The 15,896-nt window shown below is 45.1% G+C and overlaps 1 long non-coding RNA gene across 2 annotated transcripts in view; it reads right to left on the reverse strand.

Moving 5' to 3' along the window:
- Nucleotides 1–3,342: 3,342 nt before the first annotated feature.
- The window catches only part of LOC140485776 (uncharacterized), a 39,404-nt gene continuing 26,850 nt past the window's right edge, over nucleotides 3,343–15,896 (reverse strand). For both annotated transcript variants that reach the window (XR_011962443.1, XR_011962441.1), the window contains 3 exons: nucleotides 13,430–13,536; nucleotides 4,521–4,619; nucleotides 3,343–3,967 (listed from right to left, as the gene is read on the reverse strand). This is a non-coding gene — a long non-coding RNA (uncharacterized lncRNA). The remainder of the gene's footprint in view (nucleotides 3,968–4,520; nucleotides 4,620–13,429; nucleotides 13,537–15,896) is intronic.

Raw genomic sequence — 15,896 nt, forward strand, 5'->3', positions numbered from 1 at the left:
AACACAGTGGTTATAATCACCAGGAAAGGCTTAACAGCTCAAAACTCTTTTCTTACAAAAAGAGGAGGCTGAGAGACAACCTGGTACAAGTAGGAAACTTTGTGTCTGTGTTTTCAGAGATTTGAGGTTGAAATCAATGGGCTGGAAGCATGTTTCATTGATAACCTGGGGCAAAGGTGCTATCTAAATGTGCATCTTTCTTTCTGCCTATCTGTCTGAGTCAACAATCAGATGGATATGTCATTGTCTGAGTGTTTTCCCAAATCCCTGATTGTGGAGGGGAGGCAGATTCAATCTCAGGTGCCAGCTGCCTCGTGCCCACCCACATGGACATGTTGAGGAGCATGACAGGAGAATGGATTTAAACCGAGAGTTCAACGCCAGAATGAAATAGGAAGAAGGAAATAAATGGGATTTTTGGATCCCAGGGAATAGACTCCAGGATTAGCCCTTGTGGACATTCTTGCAGTAATACGAGACAGCATTCCATGATGAGAGTTAAATCTGGGTGGCAGTAGAGGGAAGCACTCAACATGAGCAGGTTTTGAACAAACCTCCTGTGTTTGAACTATCAGTAACAGTGTGTTAGACATGGAGGTGAAGTGAGCACTGAGGGGAAATGTTACCACAAGCTGCAGATGGATAACTTTCATTGGAACAGGAGGTGGCCATTCATCCCTTCAATCCTGCTCTGCTATTCAATAGATCATGGCTGATTTGTGCCCTAAGTTGCAATGTTCAAAACTCTCCAAACTCATCAATAAACTCTTCTGTAACAGACAAGATCAATATTCAAAAACGAAACATCTGCAAATGCTGGGAAATCAGGAATAAAAACAGAAATTGCTGGATAAAAAAAAATCAGCAGATCTGGCAGCATCTATGGAGAGTGAACCTTTGGGTCCAGTGACCGGTCAGGTGACCACCTGCAGCTGACCATTCTGCCTTTTCTGTAACACTCTCTGGAACAGGTTCTGGTGCGAGGGGAATGAGATTTTCAATAACAACTTAGAAAATGGGAGGATGTGCTCAATCAGAATAAAACACATTTTGATCTTTCACTTTTAATTCAACTGCAAAATCAGGCCAGAAATCAATTCTTCGTGTCATTGGGTCTGGGAAACTGTTAATTCTGACCTGATCCAGCCTACAAGTGAATCCAGACATTGAATAACCTGGTTGACTCTGAACCATCTCTTGGGCAGTTAGAATGAATGACAAACGCTGCCCCAGCAAGTGATGCCATGATCCCATGAACAAAGAAAACAAATCCAATCACTGTGGTTACTTGTGAACTCGCTGGTGTTATTGGAAGAGGACGAATGGGAAGGTTTATGGGGTAAAGGGAGAAGAATAGCATTCAGTGAGGTGATCCTTTGGAGAGCTGATCAGCCAATCAGCCTACTTTTGCACAGTTACAATTCAGTGAATATTTCATTCTGAGCCATCTCAGGAAATATCAGGGCAGGGTTTGTAAAGAGGTCAGATTGAATGAGTGTCTCGGTGAGCACAAGTGAGACACAGGTACAGAGAGGTTTTGGGATGGTTTGAACTATATTTTATACATTTGCATAGTCATCAACATTACAGCAGTTAAAACTGGGAGTGTAATTAGAGCAGCAAATAAATATTAAACATTTATGCAGCTAAAGGGGATATTAGATAAAGATACTGCAGTTAGTGTTTATTTTATTCCAGGCACACCAGCCTAGGAGCACATCCTTCCTGTATCTATCCTATCGAGCTCTGAAGATTTTTGTTCATTTGAAGTGTTTCATGTTTAGATACTCCAGAGAAGACAGCTTCAGGCTCCTCAATCTTTCCTGTGAGGGCAATGCTGCTGTTAGAATTCAATTCACTGGTGCATGTTACTGGCTGCTTCATGGACTGGAACTGACAACTGAGACTGAAAGGTTACTGTATAAAATATCTTCAATGGTATTGCCAGACGGGAGTGGTTTTAGGAAAATGACCTTGGCTTATGGACATTGAGTGTCAGAGCACTTCCTGTTGTGGGGCATCCTGTTTAGATTCAATCTATTGATACCTATTAGAACTGACTTGCACTGGCTCCGTCAAAGTGGTCAGAGCATTATGGCTGTCATCGAAGCTGGTAACAAACTTCCCATGGGTTAAAAATCGTAAATGATAGAGTAGGTACGAGGTCTGATGACACTGTTGGAGTATTGATGTTGTTGTCAATCATATTAATTTGGCTGGAATTGACTGAATTTCTTTATCTCTTTCTGAACCTCAGGATGTCTCTCTGGGCAGTAAGTCTCCACAAACAGCAATGTGACAATGAGCAGGGATCATCTGTTTTGATTTAAATTGTGACTGTAGCACGGCTGTTTCACAGCACCAGGTACAAGGTTGGAGTCCAGCCTTGGTCAACAGCCTGTGTGCACTTCCCACATTCTCCCCAGGATAGTGTGGGCCCCCTCCAGGTGCTCTGGTTTCCCCCCACAGTTCAAATATTTATGGGTTAGGTGGATCAGTTGTGCGAAATTGTCCACAGTGTCCAGGATTGTGCAGACTCAATGGATCAGCCATGGGAAATGCAGTGTTACAAGGATGGAGCGCTCCAGGTGGGATGCTCTTTGGATGGTTGGTGGGGTTTGATGGGCCAATGCTCTCCTTCCACACTGTCGGGATTCTATTCTATGATTGAGGATAAAGGCTACACAGCAGGGTGTCCTTGGAGAAGGAGCATGTGGTATGTATCAATGCTCTCGATGTCTTTAGATAGAGGTGGGCACTGCAGGGGATACAGTGCTTTATCTCCACTGCTGCCCGCTCACCCCTAACTCTACTTTTATTTGGTCCATTCCCACTCTGTCATTTGTAATGGTTTGCTTTGCCCGTAATGGGCTTTGTTTGTAAATATTCAATTGGTTACACTGGTGGTTTACTGCTGGTGATTATATATTAACAAAACTCAAAATGGTGTAATGATGAACGTGGGAAGGTTGCTCATCTGTGTGAGATAACACTTCTGGGTCGGAGAAATGGGGGGAAAAAGAACACTTCACAGCTCACAGAACGAGAACGGAAAAGAAGTTAAATCAAACCAACAGGTTCAGACAGGGAGGGAATATTTCCCTGGAGTTTGAGTAACTGGAAAGTGATGGTGTCCGGGAATAGACAGGATTTTGTTTTACAAGGCGTTTGAAATTTTTAAAAACTGTTATATTCAGATAGTTTCATTTCTTTTCTTTTAGTTTTATTTATTGTGGAACAAATAGCTACAATATTTTAAAACCAAATTCACAAACCTTGTGTTAAAGACAATGTTAAATAAAATCCATCAAACCATCCCTGAAAACTGATGCGAAAGTGCAATCTCCTGGAGAATCCCTGCCCACTTCTTCCTACCCGGGCTCCATGACTATATACATACCTGGGAGATAGCAGCAGGAGGCCGTTCGGCCTTTCAATCCTGCTCCACCATTCAATGGGAAACAGCTAACCATCCAGCTCAGTCTCCTGTTCCTGCTGTGTTCCAATCTCCATTCTTGACTTTACCTCGAAGAACTATATCTAAGTCCTCCTTTGGCTTCACTGCCTTTTGTTCCAGTGGCATTGTGTTACTGTGTAGGTGCAGGCAGGGGTAATGTGATGGTGCTGCCTCCTGGAGGACGCACTCAGCCTCCCTCATCATCCTGCAGTAACATCAATTGGGTTTCAGCAACGAGAGATAGAAACCGTTTCCAGGATACGGGCATCACTGGCTCAGCCAGCATTTATTCCCCATCTCTCCTTACCCTCAAGAAGATGGTAGTGAGTGCTATCTTGTACCATTCACAGTCCATTTGGCGCAGAGAGACCGACAATGCTGGGAGGGAGAGTGTTGCAGGATTTTGGCCCAGTGATTCTCTATCTTTGGTTCTTCAAACACTTGGTAAGTTAATCACGATTTGCACATGATTTTGAGATTTCAGTCTGAAAATCTTCACCATCTAGCACCCTGTATAAAGGAATATGTACAGATCAGAAATTCAGAGCAGACAATTCTAGTTTCTCTGGAATATCTTTTTCCTCTTCCTTCCCCCAAAGCTGTAACCCTCCAGCCCACTTACTCTCTCTCACCATTCTGACTCTGCTATCCCCTAATGTACACCCTCCCCATTCCCATGGAGTAACTGATAAACAGATCCATACCACCACTTCCCGTCCCTGGTTAGACTCTGCACCCTTTCTGGGTTCACTTCCTTTACCTTCAGTTGCTGCAAGTCAATAATGTAACAGCAGAATGAAACAAAAGGAAACAGAAAGGGAGATGGCAGATCCTGGACAGAAGAGGAACCTTCAGTCTGGGAGAATGGGTCATATCCTTTGTTTCTCATTGATCGATTCCAGTGTTATGACAAGTTGGGGATGGAACTTGGTCCCATGTGGGTATGGTGACACTTTGACCCTCCAACAGATCAATACTACAAGCAAGTATGTTCCTCCTCCAGACAATCACAGTGTGAAATACTTTTCACTAGTTACCCCAAAGCACATGCTCCAAAACTCACCCACATTCTGTACTTGTGCAGTGCCAGGTTTCCCCACGTGTGGTCCCTGCCTTGGAATTTGGGAGTTGCAGTCCTCACGCAGCCACTGGAGCCCTGTCTCTGGAACGTGAATGAAAAGTGTGGGATGTTGTGTATCGGATCCCCATTCAGACACACAGGACATGTGGGCTGTCACTGGGATTTACTGAGACATCCGCTTAGACAACCTGATTTCTGATGTAACGAACATAGATTCAGCCAATTGGGGGATAGGGAGGTTAATAAGGGGCAGCAGGTTTTAAGCAGAGGTGGCTCAGTGGCTAGCACTGCTGCCTCACAGCGTCAGGGACCTTAGGCGACTGTGTGGAGTTTACACATTCTCCCCATGTTTGCATGGTTTCGTGCAGTTCTCCAGTTTCCTCCCACAGTCCAAAGATGTGCAGGTTAGATGGATTGCCCGTGCTAAATTGCTGACAGTGTCCATGCACGTGCCGGTGAGACAATTAGCCATGGGAAATGCAATGTTACAGGGAACGAGTGGATCTGAATGGGATGCTCATCATAGGCTGGTGTGGACTCAATGGATGAATTCCCTGTTTCTGCACTATAGGGACTCTATTTGAAGATCTTATGAGGAAAGGCTGAGGCACTTGGGGCTTTTCTCATTGGAGAAAAGAAGGTTTAGGGGAGATTTGATAGAGGTGTACAAGATGATTAGGGGTTTCGATAGGGTTGACAGTGAGAACCTTTTTCCGCTAATGAAGTCAGCTGTTACTCGGGGACACAGCTTTAAATTAAGGGGAGGTAGGTATCGGACAGATGTTAGGGGTAGATTCTTTACTCAGCGGGTTGAGAGTTCATGGAATGCCCTGCCAGTATCAGTGGTGGACTCTCCCTCTTTATGGGTATTTAAGCGGGCATTGGATAGGTATATGGAGGATAGTGGGCTAGTGTAGGTTAGGTCGGCTTCGGTCGGCGCAACATCGAGGGCTGAAGGGCCTGTACTGCGCTGTATTTTTCTATGTTCAATGTATTCTATTCTCATGAGGAAGAATGTACTTGTCTCAATGTGTTGTGAATCTGTGGAATTCCCTATTGAAAATGTGGTGGATGCCAGGACAATGAGACAATTTAATGAAGAAATACAGATGTTGAATTTGCAATGAGTTGAAGGATGAGAGAGAGCAGGCGGGAAAATCCAGCTGAGACCGAGGTGAGCTCAATCATCACCGTATTAAATGGTGGAGCTGTTTGGAACGGCTGCATTGCCTCTCCTGTGCCCAGGGCTTATCTTCTTACGGTAATAACTGGAAAACTAAATCCAAAACTCACCACCTTCACCAAAGGAGATTTTCGGAAAATGACAGTCAGGTGGATTTGCATTCCAACCTTAGCTAGTGAGGAAGCGTGTAGGAGATAATGATTTTGCAATTTTAAACTCAGGGGAGACAGTGATTTATGGTTTTAGATTGCGTCGTACATTCGCACCGTCCAGAGTATGCTGTGGTGAATATCTATCCTGTACTTTATTACAAAGCCAAGGTCACTGACAACGAAAACCAAAACACCCAGGAAACATCGTCTCACCTCATAATCTGATAAAAGAATTCTGAGAAGTCTGGTTGAACTTAGAACACAGATGGAAAGCTGAAAGATTAGATCCAATTCCAAGATCCAGTGCTTAAACAAAAGGAGACTACAATAGGATGAGGCAGGAGTTGGCTAATGTAGACTGGAAACAAAGACTTTATGGTGGGAAAGTTGACGGACAGTGCAGGAATATCAAAGCAATTTTTCGAAGTGCTCAGCAAAAGTATATATCAGGGAAAAGGAAGGACTGTAGGAAGAGGAGTAATCTGCCATGGGTGGCTAAGGAAATAAGGGAATCTATCAAACTGAAATAGAATGCATACAAATTGGCAAAGACCAAGGAGATTAGAAAAACTTTAAAGATCAACAGAAAGCATGATGGGATTGGGGGAGAAAAGTGATGAGTAGCTATACCCAGGGCCAGAATAACAGTTTACACTGCTAGAGGGAACCTATTGTGTGGGGAACATATGGCCTCTGTAATTGCTGAAGTACTTAACCGTTACCATAGAGATAATCCTGATCAAATTAAAAATCACAGCACACTCCAAAAGCTTGTACTTCCAAATAAACCTGTTGGACTATAACATGGTGATGTGTGGTTTTTAACTTTGTCCACCCCACCACCGGCTCCTCCACATCAGAATCCCGATAGATACCCCACTGAAACTGAAGCGCCTGTCAGATACCTGAGGGAGCCACGGGGGCGTGGGGGGAGGTGTGTGTGGTTTAACCACAAAGTGCTGAACTGAACTAGACTTTCTAACTGCCGTCACCATGGAGATAATACTGAGAGACAGTCTCTATTCAAAGTCCCAAACCACTAAGGTATAAGAATGGGAGCTGTACATCAGACAGGCGGGGAGTTACCTGATGCTGCCTGGAGGTGTTTTGCATGTACACCATCCATGTAACTGCCATGTCTCATCAATAAAGACTCAAAGAAGACCTCTCAGAGTTCTGTGCCTAGTTATTCCTATCCAGCAGGGTTCAGGAATATGAGTACACAGCAGTCAGTCTTCGCAGTGGAGAATACGAAGAGCATGGCAGTAATTGATAAGGAGACTCAGGAAGATGAGGACCTAGATAATAACCATTATTGTGAAAGAGTTAGAGCTGGGCAAGTTACTGGAGCTAAATGTAGACAAGTCTCATTATCCTGACGGAATACATCCCAGGATACCAACAGAGTTAGGGGGAGAAATAGCAAATGCACTTAGAATTATAGAATCCTAGAGCAGAGACAGGCCCTTTGGCCCAAACTGGCCCATGCCGACCAGAATGTCCATCCACACTAACCCCATTTCCCTGCACTTGGCCCATTTGCTTCTGACCCTTTCCTATCCATGTATTTGTCCAAATGTCTTTTACCTGTTGTGAGTGTTCCTGGCAGCTCATTCCATATACATACAACCCTCTGTGTAAAACAGTTGCCCCTCAGCTTCCCTTTTATTCTTTCTCCTCTAACCTTAAACTGATCCAATCAAGCCGTCCAATCCTTGAGTTCCTGGGAAAAAGACTGAGTGCATTCACCTGATCCATGTCCCTCATGGTCTTATACACTTCGAGAAAAGAACCCCCTCAGTTTCCTCTGCTCTAAACATAAAATCCTCACTTGTCCAACCTCTCCCTATAACTCAGACCCCTGAGCCCTGGCAACATCCTTGTAAATAGTTCTGCACTTTTTACAGTTTAATAACTGAAACCTACATGACATTCCTCATATTTCCAGTGTTTCCCCGCGGGGCTGGAACTGACGGGACAATGCCAATGGATTACAATCCATGATCGAGAATGAACTCCTTTACAACAATCCCATTTTCATAGTGTTTCCCATGGTGCAGGTATCCTTGTGTCTTTCTGGTTGCATGGTTAATTAAAGACTTGTCCTTCTACAAAGCAAAGTTGTGGCTTCATTGTTCCTGGGAAATGTGCCATGATTTTTCAGACTTTCAAAAACAAATGAAATCTCTCTCCACACTCACCACGCTGACATGGACTTGGCTGTGTCTCAGTACTTTTTCAGTCACACTGAGATGTGAAATATTCGCCCACGGACAGAATGCACACCTTTCCTTCCAGATGAAAAGGCCAATGATATTCAGATCGGCACGGATCAAGTAACTATCAGATCGGAACATGAAGTTCAAATTGTATTTCTCATCCGCAAATCCACCCTTTCAGTACCATACAACAGATCACACAAGTTACCACTGTTAATACAGGATGGAAATTCATAAGACAATTGTCGTATTAAACTGTAGTTTCCTTGTTTCCCCCAAAGCTTTCAACCTCAGTCTCAATTTCTCTCTCCTGTGAACTAAAATCCAAACCAATCCCCCCACTCCTTTCCTCCACACCCAGTTCTAACACACTCTCTCTTCAAATTCAGTTTCCTAGCTCCTGATGAGAACCATCCTGCATACACTGCTTCCTGCACACTCTGGCCAAGACCCATCTGACTAAAATGAGCCAAATTAGAATTCTAACTGCAGGCCCATCCTTGTCCCTTTCCATAACAACCCTGAATCTTCACAAAAGAGTTCTGATAACTTTCTGCAAAACGCTGCCCCACTGATAGTCTGATCACATGTCAGGGTAGCAAGAGAAGGGCCATTCCCCAGGGTCCTGCTCCCAGAGGGATGAAGCTGCTAATGATAGATTAATCCCTCACACCCACAGCCTCCTTCCCAGGCATTGACCTATACTGTGCATACTCCCACAATTGCCCAGCACTGCGCCCGTGCACTTGTCTCCCCTCCTACAGCACGTGCTCCCGATCATACAGGAGTCTGGGTGATGGGCAGCAGCTGCTGCCCAATAATTCAGAATCCCTACAGCATGGAAACAGGCCCTTCGACCAAACAAGTCCATACTGACCCGCAAACAGTAACTTACACAGACCCATTCCCCCGAACTCATGTAACTAATACTATGGGCAATTTAGAATGGCCAATTCACCTGCCCTGCACATCTTTGGATTGTGGGAGCAAACCCGCTCAGACATGGGGAGAATGCACAAACTCCACACAGTCGCCCATGGCCGGAATCGAACCCGGGTACCTGGTGCTGAGAGGCAGCAGTGCCCCAACCACTGAACCGTCTCTATGGAGTGGAGGGGACATGGCTGGAGGACTGGGTCAATGGGATTGTGAAGAGTGAATGAATGTGGAGGACACTGGGGGATGGGCAGGTCAGTGAGGGACAGGAGCAGTGCAGCAGCAGGAGGAGATCCTGGACAAACGGAGAAATGGGAGAGTCTGACAGGAGAGAAACTACAGGAAGGTTCTGTTTGGAGGCACAGGCAGGGACAGCTGGGAGACAGTATGGCCTGGTGGGAGACTGGTCAGCAAGGTTAGATCGCATGGAGTACAGAACTGGCCCGAAGGTAGAAGGCAGAGGGTGCTTTTCAGGCTGGAGGCCTGTGACCAGTGGAGTCTCACAAGGATCGGTGCTGGATCCACTACTTTTCGTCATTTATATCCATGATTTGGATGTGAACATAAGAGGTATTGTAAGTAAGTTTGCAGATGACACCAAAATGGGAGGTGTAGTAGACAGTGAAAAAGATTACCTCAGAGTACAAGAGGATCTGGATCAGATGGGTGAATGAGCAAAGGAGTTCAGTTTAGAAAAATGCAAGCTGCTGCATTTTGGAAAAGCAACCTTTAGCAGGACGTATACAGTTAATAGTAAGTTTCTGGGGAGTGCTGCTAAACAGAGATCTTGGAGTGCAGGTTCATAGTTCCTTGGCAGTAGAGTAGCAAGTAGATAGGATAGTGAAGGCCACAGTTGGTCTGCTTGTCTTTATTGGTCAGAGCATTGAGTATACGGGTTGGGAGGTCATATTGCGGCTGTACAGGACATTGCAAAAGTTGCTGAATCAATATTGTATAGAATTCTTTTCTCCTTCCTATCAGATGGATGTTGTTAAACTTTAAAGAGATCAGAAAAGAATTATAGCATGTTGCCAGGGTTGGATAGGCTGTTTTCCCTAGAGCGTCAGAGGCTGAATGGTGACCTGAAAGAGATTTTTAAAATCAGGCTGGGCATGGATAGGGTAAATAGACAAGATATTTGCCCTGCAGTGGGGGAGTACAGAACTAGGGGACTGGGAGGGAGGGTAGGCAGACAAGGGGGTGGGTGGATTGAGAGGGGTGGGACCGAAATGGGTGAGGAAAAAGGCCGGGGGGGGGGGGGGGGGGGGGGGGGGAGGGGGGAGGGGAGAGACAGAGACGGGTTAGAACAGAAAATGGGACTACAGAAGACGGGAACAGGCAGTGGGAACGAGGGGGGGGGGGGGGGGCGTGGGCAGCTGACAGAAAGGGGGGAACAGACCGGGGGGGGGGGGGAAGAAGAGGGGGCAGGGGGAACAGAGGGGGAAGATGGAGAGTTATTTTATAGATCTAAAACTCAACCCTGTTCCTGTTTTCTCCTTCTCACCTTAATTCCCTCTGAAGGGCTCAGAACAACTGTATAGTTCTTGGAAAGTGAAGTTTCAGGGAGATCAGGTGCTGAACGTGGCATTTGGGACACTAACATTGAATGGAATGTGCTGATTCGATTCAATTCCACTGTCTGCGTGGTGGTTGCACATTCTCCCTGTGTGTCTGCGTGGGCTTCCTCTGGGTGCTCTTAATTTCCTCCCACAAATCCAAAGCCATGCAGGTTAGCTGGATGAGCTTTGGGTCATGGTAGGTTACAGAGTTAGGGTGGAATGCTGTTCCGATGGTTGGTATGGTCTCATGGGCCGAAAGGCCTGCTTCCACACTGTAGGGTTTCTGTCACTGAGTATAGGGATTAGGAGGGCACGTTGTGGCTGAGTAGGGCATTGGTGAGGCCAGTTTTAGAATACTGTATTCAATTGTGGTCTCCCTGATTTCAGAAAGATGTTACCAGAATAGGACTCAACCTCTTAATGACAAGTTCCTGGGAAGTGTTGACAGACAAACAGACCATGCAGTGTGGGTTGATAGTTCCTTGAAAGTGTGGTTGAAGGTAGACAGGTGAGTGAAGGTGGTGTGCGGTATGCTAGATGTTATTGGGCAGTGCATTGAGGATAGGAGTTGGGAGATCATGGTTCAGTTGTACAGTTTATTGGCTCGGCCACTTTTGGAATCCCCAGACTGCTTTCAATTCCAGTCTCCCTGCTGTAGGAAAGATGTTGGGAAACTTGCATGAGTTCAGAAAAATTTTACGAGGGTGTTGCCAGTATTGGAACATTTGAACCATAGGGAGAGGCTGAATAGTCTGAGGCTATTTCCCTGCAGCACTGGACACTTTAGGTGGCTTTATCGAACTTTATAAAATTATGAGGAGCAATGATAGGGTGACTAGTCATGGTTTCTTTTTTTCCAGGGTAGGGGAGACCAAACAAATGTGAATCTTTTTTCCAAGGTGGAAATGACAAATTCTAGAAGAGAGATGGCAAGTTTAAAGGATATGAAAACCGAAACAACTGAAGATGTTGTAAACCAGGAAGAGAAACAGAAGTTTCTGGAAAAGCTCAGCAGGTCTAGCAGCATCTGTGAAAAGAAATTAGGGTTAACGTATCTGAGGAAGGGTGACCAGACCCGAAACATTAACGGATTTTTCTTCACAGATGTTGCATGACCTGCTGAGCATTTCCAACAACATCTGTGCAAGTTTAAAGGGAGCTGTTTGGAGCATATACCTGAGAGGAACTTTATAAAGTGTGAGTGAGACCACATCTGGAGTAATGACAGAAGGTTTGGTCCCTTTATTTAAGGAAATACATCATTCCATCAGAGGCATTTCACAGAAGATTGACTGGGATGAACCCTGGTTTGAAGGGATTATCTTTTAAAAGGCTGAAGAATTTGGGACTCCACTCACTGGATTTGTGAAGAATGAGAGGGGATCTCATTGTAACATGTAGGATTCTTAAGGGGTTTGACAGGGTAAATACTGAGAGGATGCTTCCTATCATGAGGGAGTCTGGAATCAGATTCTGGGTCAGTCACGGAATCACGGGTTCTGTTTTGGATTCGTCAAGTTTAAGGCAACACCAACACAGGTGAGGGGTTTCAGTTGCAATGGAGCTGGGGTGAGGTGGAGACAAGCAACATTTTAAGAGATTGGAATTCCTGGTGTTTGTGATTGTGTAGATGTCTGATCAGAAGGTCACCTTAGGGTCAGATATGAGAGCAATATTGTGAAGAGTGTGGTTCTGCCTCAGACAGTTCCCAGGGAGAGGGAGGGGCTCAGCAGTAAGGGAAAGTAATTTGTAATAGCAACTGAAGGCAATGGGTTTAACCATTACAATGTTCCGTTGCAGGAAATTGCAGCCAATCGCGTAGTGGGAGTGTGATGAGCAGTTTGATAACTGAGTAATTGAGGGGGATGATGGGGAGGGAGAGCTGGGCATTGTCAGTGTACATGTGAAACCGAACACGGTGCTTTTGGACAATGTCACCTCCTGGCAGTATGTAGGTGAGAAATAGGGAGGGACCAAGGAGAGATCCTTGAGGGACACCAAATATAAGGAATTCAGAAAGGAAAGGGAGAGTCGGGATGGAGTCGGTTTTTCCAACAACGGTGGGGTCAAATATTAGTTTGCAGCAGAATGGGAGAGAAGGACATAACCAGAAAAGACAGACAGGTAGAACAAGGAACAATATCTGTGAATTGGGGAGGGGGAGTGATGAAGAGGAGGAGCAGCCCAACTCCAAAAGCACTATTTCTACATCAGTGACATCACCCAACTTCACCCTAGTCTCAGCTCATTTACTGAAATACTCGTCCATCCCTGTGTTATCTCCAGACTTCATTATCCAAACACACTCCTGGCCAGCCTCCCACATTCAACTTACATATAATCTCAAGAGTATCTAAAACCCTACTGCCCAAGCGCTCACTTGTACCAAAACTTGTTGATCCAATAAAAGACTCCTATTAACAAGCAACAATTTAAAATTCTCTCCCTTGATGTAATTCCTGGCTGTGAACATCCCTGTCTCCCTGCACCACACAACCTGTGAGATCCCGACAACTCATTTTCTTTCAGACTCCCAACGATGTGTTTATTCATTGCTTCACTGGTCTGGCTGTTTCTACTGTTGCCAAGGCAACACGGTCTGGAATTCCCACTCTAACCCCCTCAGACCTGCTTTCCTCCTTTAAGGTATTCCTGAAAACCTGCTTATTTGGCAATTCTTTTGATCACCTGACCTAATATCCCCATCTGTGGCCTTATGTCAGAAGTTCTCAATAGTATTTCTGTGGAATTATAGCCATGATAAAAAAAAACTGTTGTTGATTTGCACACATAATGTCAACTCTTCAATGTTACTGAGTGAATAATCTATAACAGCTCTTACCCAAACACATTGTGGGAGCACCTTCACCGCACGAACTGCAGCTGTACAAGGAAGTCAAACATCACCTTCTCCACAGGCAATGGGGCTTTGGCACCGATCACTGGTATCTGTGGAGGGAGAAACACAGTAGATATTTCAGGGAATGCAAAATGCATTATAGGGAGGGAAAATGGTGCAGAATTTGGATTTTCAAATTTGTGTTTTACAACGTGTACTAAGTTCTGTAAAACCTCTCATCCCATACCATGAAAATTCCCTTCTCTTCCTGGTCAATATGTCTTTCCTTTCCCCTGCCCTTCACCTTCACACATTTCCAATGCCTTGGTCACAACAACACTGTGCTGTCCGTGAAGTTTATCATGTGGTTGAGTATTGTCCTGCCCCTCATTCACTCCGATTGGTTGAAGGACCAACTAGCACCTCTAGCTCCCGTTCCCCCACTCTTATTGGTCCTGCGCTGACATCAATAATCCGAGGCCCATTGTGGGCTGGAGCATGCTCAGTGCTTCCTGATTTTGTTGCTGTTCATCAGGTATGAAAGAGAGAGGGCTCATCTCTGTTTCTCCTGATGTCAGACAATAACAACAACTACCTGCATTGTATGGAGCTTTTCACATTGACAAATCTCCTAAAATGCTTCATAAATGATGGAAATGTTGATTAAAGAGAACGATTTTTAGATACATCTTTAAGGCAGAGAGAGGGAATTAGGGATGATATTCCAAAGGTTTGTGTCCTCGGTAGCTCCAATCGTGGAGTGATATAGGTGGGGAACAGCTTATACTGGAGACAGTTAGTGGCTAACCATAAGTTAACAACCTCATGTCGTAGCCCCCTACCCCCACACACCAGGCCTTGTTCTCACAGCCTGTCATTACACACTACCTATGGTTAGACACTAACAGTCTCTATTAACAGCTAATCACCCTCCCCCACTCCTTTACCCAACTGTTTTTCTCACTCTATCCCCACCTGTCCTTTACTCCTTTTATCCTTCCCCCCACACTAACTTCTGTACATAAGCTGACTTTTTTTCTCAGTAACATCTGTTCTGTGGAAGGGACACCGGATCTTAAACTTGAACTCTGATTTCTCTTCACAGATACTGCCAGACCTGCTGAGCTTTTCCAGAACCTCCTGGTTGTTGTTTCTGATTTACATCTTCCGCAGTTCTTTTGGTTTTTATTTACCGGGAGTTTGTAATTCAGGTCCCACAGCCTCTGTCCCAGTCTCTGCTGTCTCTCCCATCCCCAAACAGTGACACTGCACCTGCATAGCTCATGGACAGGTGTTGTCTTGCTGGCCACACCCCTCATTCACTCCCATTGGCTGCAGGACCACACAGCCTCTCCTCCTATTGGTCTGGAGCTGCCGTCAATCAGCCGGGCCCCATTGTGATGAGAATGGAGGGCTAATCCCTCTTTCTGCCCTGGGATGAGCTTCATCATTCACAGTGAATGGGGCAGTATCACAGAGCACAGGGCCTGGGGGCTATTCAGCCCATTGGGGCTGTACTCACTCCCTCTGGAGATGCTGCAAATCTGTCCCAAGTCCCCTCCCACGTGCCCATAGCCCCCCAAATCTTTCCTTAAAAAGTAAAATTCCAAGTCTGTTTCAGAATACCTGCTGAATCTATGTCGTTCAGACTGTTCCAGATGCTCAGAACTTACTGAGTAAAATAGTGTTCACATTTTCACCTTGTATTATTTGCCAATTACTTGAAAGTAGTTACTAAAAATTGTGACAGCGTTAACAATTCCTCTCTCTCTCTGCAAATTCAAGACCTTGGAACCAAATCTGCAACAGGTTAAAATCACTGCTTCACCTTCTCAGCTCCAAGGATAATTATCTGTGCTTCAGCTAGCTCTCCGCAAAAGAGAGGAATGCATCTTAATTTATTAAGATCAAAGAAACAGACCTTCAGTCCAATTCGTCCGTGCCAACAAGGAATCTTAAACTAATGGATTCCCATTTACCATCTATTGGCCTGTATCCATCAAAACCCTTTCTACTCATGTACCCAACTGGAAGCCTTTTAAATGTTGTGATTTTATCAGCCTCCACTACTTCATCTGGTAGCCCCTCCCATACACACACCACACTCAGCTTGAAAACGTTGCCATTTAGATCCCTTTTAAATCTTTGCCCTCTCAACTTAAACCCAGGTGCTCTAGTTTTGGACCCACCTCAACTGAGGAAATAGGACCCCGGCTGCTCACCTTATTCACACCCCTCGTGATTTTATAAATCTCCATGAAGTCACCTCTCAGTCTTTGACTCTCCAGAGAAAATAGCCCCAGCCTATTCAGCCTCTCCCTGTCGACCAAATCCTCTAATCGTGGCAACGTTTTTGTAAATCTTGTCCAAACCTTTTCAAGTTTCACAACATCCTTCCCAGAACAGAGTAATTCAAACTGAAAACAGAATTCCAGAAGTGGCTTAATCAATGTCCTGTCCAGCCACAATA

The sequence above is a fragment of the Chiloscyllium punctatum genome, chromosome 14 (assembly GCF_047496795.1).
Source record: "Chiloscyllium punctatum isolate Juve2018m chromosome 14, sChiPun1.3, whole genome shotgun sequence".
NCBI classification, from domain to species: Eukaryota; Metazoa; Chordata; class Chondrichthyes; order Orectolobiformes; family Hemiscylliidae; genus Chiloscyllium; species Chiloscyllium punctatum.